The sequence below is a fragment of the Benincasa hispida genome, chromosome 7, assembly GCF_027475165.1.
Source record: "Benincasa hispida cultivar pf3 chromosome 7, pf3_genome.v1.1, whole genome shotgun sequence".
In the NCBI taxonomy this organism is placed as follows: domain Eukaryota; kingdom Viridiplantae; phylum Streptophyta; class Magnoliopsida; order Cucurbitales; family Cucurbitaceae; genus Benincasa; species Benincasa hispida.
Genome location: NC_143484.1, coordinates 53,822,046 through 53,827,658, shown reverse-complemented (window position 1 = coordinate 53,827,658; position 5,613 = coordinate 53,822,046).

Sequence of the window (5,613 nt, the reverse complement as noted above, 5' to 3'; positions counted from 1 at the left end):
GCAACGCATTTTCTTTTTCTTTTTGTAATGTAGAGGATATTATTACTAGCAAGGTTTCATTCTGGCCAAGGAAAACGTACTTCAAATGATTTGTTAGAGTTTTCAGCTCCAGTGTAGGTGGTTACTCTAAAGAGGGTTTCTGTGTTTTTCTTTCTTCATTCAGATTCAACTTTTCTTCATTATTTATTGTTTCTGTTATTACATGGCAGGTTTCTAAGGATGTTGTCGCATCCTCTCTTTCTTCATCTTCTTCTTCGGACTCCAAATCTTCATCGCAAGTGTGTTCATCGTCAGAATCTGATAAGCCTTCATCTTCTAGAATCTTCATTGCCTTGATGATGTTAAACCTGAGATTCTTTCCATTGATGCTCATCGTGATCTCTCCTTTGTGCACATCTATTTGGGCACAACCAGTAGACAGGAATGGTCGCCCCAGTATGATTGGCATATCTTTGTCCGCTTCATAGTCTAGAATGATGAAGTCTGCAGGTAGAATGAATTTATCGATTGTGACCAAAACATCCTTCAACTTTCCTTCAGGGTGATGTTGTACCAGGGACCTATTTGCAAGCTGAAGAGTCATCGTCATAGGTGTCAACTGTCCTACATTCAATTGTTTGAAGATTGAAAGAGGCATTAAATTTATGCTTACCCCAAGATCGCATAATGCTTGACCGATGTAGATCCCTCCTATTGAGTAGGGTATCGTAAAGTAGCCTAGGTCGCACATCTTCGGTGGGACTATAATATTTGACTCTTGTGTAAATGCCACCGTGGCAAATTTTCCTATGCTTCTTTTCTTCGGCACCATATCCTTAAAAAAACTTGGCATATTTTGGCATCTGCTCTATCGCTCCTGTAAATGGAATATTGATGTGTAGTTGTTTTAATATTTCCAGGAAGCGATGATACTGTCCTTCATCGTTTTGCTTCTTTTCAGTCTTTGAGAGAATGGAGGTAGTTGTAACTTTCACTATTCCATGGTCTGGAGGGTTAGAGATGGTTGCAACTTCAGGTTCCAAAATCTCGGGCTCTTCTGGCTCATTTTGCAACAACAGTTTCTTTGGTTCCATCGCATTTAAATCGGTCCTGCTAGGCTCTTTCCTAACTTCTGCCGTCGCCTTTCCACTTCGCAAGGTGACTAATTGGCAGTGTTCTTTCCCTGTGTTCCCCGAGTTACGTGGAAGCTCACTTGAGCTCGGTAGTGTCCCCTACGGTCTATTCTTCAGCTCTCCCGCAATCTGTCCTATTTGTATTTCCAGGTTGCGAATGGAAGTCGCCTGATTCTGGAGGACCGTCTCATTCTTTTTGATGTACTATTTTAACAGGTGCTCCAGAGAGGATGATGGTTGTGCTTGAGAGCTGTTGGCTTGTTGTTGCTGTTGATCGTTAGTTCGTTGGAAAAATCCCGATGGTCCTTCTTTTTGTGCCATAGGTTGATATCGGTGTTGTTGGTTATTTTTCCAAGAAAAATTAGGGTGGTTTCTCCACCTGGGGTTGTATGTGTTTGAAAAAGGGTTGTTCTTGACAAAGTAGATTGACTGCAGATTTCATGGACACTCTTCAACCGAATGCGATTCTCCACATGTAGCACAGTTGTTGCTTGTCTGTTCTATTGCGTTGACTTGCCCTCTTTGCGTTCCAAGATTGTTGATTGCGATGCCCTGTAACAAATTTATCATCGCATTCATTTGATTCTGCAAAGATGCGATGACACCATTATTTGCGTTACCTTCTCTGGGTTTTACTTGTTGATCGTTTTCTTGCCAATCTTCATGGTTTTTTTTATTGCGATCAAGAATGTTCTTTGCCTCATCATAAGTCTTGTCCAACAGACTGCCTGCTACTGCCACATTGGCAGCTGCCTGCGATGAAAAATCTAGTCCATGGTAGAAAATCTCCATTTGGAGGCAATCTGGTAGTCCATTGTGTGGGTAATCGCACACTAATCTCTTGAACCTCGCCCACGCGTCACTGAGCGATTCGTCTTCTTCTTGTTCAAAATTTGTGATTAACTTCCTCCTTCTGGCATTCTCTGTAGGAGGGAAATACTTTTTCATAAACTTCTCCACAACCTGTTCCCATGAAGTTATCTCTCCTGGTTCGAGGGAGTATGCCCATTTTCTTGCTTGATTGCATAGTGAAAATGAAAATAGCGTGAGCCGAACTTCTTCAGCGGAGATATTTGGGAACACAAAAGTGTTACAAATTTCAAAAAAGCTTCGTAGACTGGCGTGTGGATCTTTAACACGCCGTCCACCAAACTGTCCTGCTGTCTGTATCATTTGTAACATTACCGGCTTCATCTCGAACCTTGATCCATCCAACGCTTGTCTCATGATTCCTGGGGAGAAATCATATAAGATTGGTGATGCATAGTCCCGGATGGGTCAATTGCAATCATTTTCCAGTAGGATAGGATTTGCCATTATGTTGTTTACATTTGCGGCTCGTTCTTCCGGTTGTTCAGCCATTCTGGGAGTTCTTCCTTGTTGTCGATGTTTGTTTCTCCGTCTTCTGCAAAATGTTCTTTTGATCTCTGGGTTGTAGTTGGGCTCAGAAGCATGTCCTTCGCTCATGTGACACTTGCTTCTTCCTTTACTGAAGGAATGGCAGTGCACACAGGTCGAAAGCTGCAAAGATCAAAGAGGTTTAATGTTGGCACAATCTATACCATAGTCCCCGGCAACAGCGCCAAAAACTTGATGCATGAAATTATGATGTGTTATGGTGTGAGTTTGTGAAGATGTGTGTTATGCGGTGATCATGCAAGTTTTTCTAACAAGGATCAAGTATAAGCCTTATTAGGTTTCCTGATAAGACTAGGGTCGAACACAGGGACTACTAAGTAGATATGCGACACTCTTTATTTCTATTGTGATAGTAAAAACAAATGAAGTGGATTGTGTTTTGATTGAGATTTTTCCTATTCGACGGAGTTGAACGCAGAGTTGATGACAGCGTAGAGTTACAATGAGTATGCGATGAAGGGGTTTAGCTAACATTTCCTAAGATTGTGCACAATTTATGCGATCATGCTACACACAAATATCAATACTACATCTCTCAATGCAGAATGCCATAATTCCTATTTCTAGGACGCATGTGATGTATATGCAAAACAGTCAATAGGACTTATTTCTAAGTCTCTAATTTTGCCTATGTGATGATGAATGATGCACACATAAAACAAAGTGACCACATACCATCATTCCTATTTCTAGGGCGCATGCAATGTGTAAATAGCAATAGAATTTATGTCTAAGTTTCTACTTCTTGCTTATGTGATTCTAATCCGAATCTCTCAAGCCTAGATTCTATCTTTAGACTACTCTCTCAAGTATGTCCATAGGGTGAATGATTCATACATAAGACAAGATGATCGCATAAAATGTAAATCTTAAGTCATGCTAGCTAAGTACTTCTTAACCCATTCAGAAATTTAGCTACTCATGTGTGGTATGGAGAGATTGAACATAGATTGAAATGAGGTTTCCATTTTCTGCAAATAAAGTACTTAATACAAAATAACAGATGGATTTGAGAGATAAGAGCCTGGTAAGCAATATCTTGCTTCCCGTGGCCTTTTACACTGCTCTTTATCACTTCAACTCTATTCTAGTTGTGTATTCTTGCTCTCGCAAGTGATGGCCCTCTCTTCTTTGTGTTGCTTTCCGACGGTCTCTCGATCTTTCCGGGAGCGTTTTCTCTTGGCTTCTTCCTCATCTCCTTTTTCTCTCCATCCATTATGTATATGTATGAGTATGTGCGTGAACAAACTAACTAACTAACTCCTTTTTCTCTAGTGGCCTTCGGTATTTATAGATTTCAAGGTGAAGCAACCTTTCTTGCTAATGATTGTAATGATGGGCAGCATTAATTCCCCTATTCTGTTGCATCATTTAATAGTCACTGAAAGTTAAGTGTACTTGCAACAGTGTGGCTTTTAACGACTTGTCAACTAAATTCAGAATTGACCGTTATCAGCTTTCTGTCCCATCATGATTTATTATGTTATCGCCTTGATACGAGGTCTTTATGCGGCCACCTTTTTAAGAAACTTCTCACGATCGCATGACTTGCGATCGCAATTTTCAAGTGCACCGACACATTGTGCCTTTGGATCGCAATTTCATATGCGCCATCACATTATACCTGTACGCAATAGGTAAATTAACTGCTTTTATGCGATGAGCGCTTGCGATCGCAATTCCTTTCAGTTTAGCACTTTCAGTCATGATGTTGCTTATTGTATCATTGCATTCTCTCATTGTTTTACTTATTTGAGCAATAATATCTTGTATTTTCTACCAGTTATCAGGAGTAGTTTATCTACTTTCTCTAACCTCAGGAAAAGAGTGAATTCCGTCTTGTGTACTCGTGTTCTCAGTTCCCTAATCAGACGAATCCCCAAAATGGTAGGCTTGTTGAGTCGACGATCTGACACTCTCACCCACACAAATGAAAGAACTACCCTCATAGGCAAGAGTTCACAACTCACTCAGGATTTAGGTCATGTCACCTATGATCATCCCGGTGAAATGTAAGTCTCACTTATGAATGGTGTTATATAATGAGACTAGTCATTTCGTGGTCTAGTCTTATACAAACTCCTTTATTTAGAATACTCTTACTCACATGTCTCCACATGAATGATCAGGATCAGATCATTTGTAGCACTTTACAACAATTGTAATATTTAAACAGTGGGTCGTACTCGTAGTGTCACCAGGATAAGGTATCCAGCTTTATCCATCTATTACAGACCATTTAGGTTATCACTTAAACATGATCCACTTGTATGTCTCTACATACATGTTTAAGTTACAAATGATAACCTTGGATGGAAGTTTATTGATTCGTGGATTTAATGCTACTAATAAATAAAATATTTCATATTTTATTAAATAAATAAAATGTTTGTACAATATAATTACAAACTACAAGATCTTCGAGATTTAGGACATCAACCCCAATAATGTCCACACCCTCATGGGCTCAAAATGGGATGTATTTGGCCGAGGCGACACTCGCTCCTCAGTTGGGGGCACATGCTTATCAATAGGGAACACATGAGACTCGTTATGAGGAGAGTGAATCTTGCATTTTTCGGTAGAGAGCTCATGAAACTAATGCTCTTGAAGTTCTGGCTCGTGAAACTGATGCTCCTAACGCTCATATTCATTGGAGTTACTATGAGCATCCTCATCATGGTGTGATCTATGTGTCTTTGAGGAGCTCATCTCAGCATTAATGCACTCGTATATAGGTCGTTCATCGACTCTAGTGTCCCTATACCACCTCTCCCTATCGGACATGGTCAATGGTGTGGATGTGATCCTTGTCTGTACAAAACAACAAAAAATTTGTTAGTTATATGTGACATTCACCTTAAATCCAAGTAAATTGTGATGTAATACACTAACCTCGATGAACTCAAACACGTCTCGCTGTATTGTTTTGGGTAGTGAGTATGTACACTCACACCTCATGAATCGAGGTACGGCATGTCCATTCAGTCAGGTTGCAACTTTTTCAACAACCGTTGAAATGATCTCGTATTCCCACACCTACCATAATTCATAAATGATTATAACAACAAGAATAATTAGT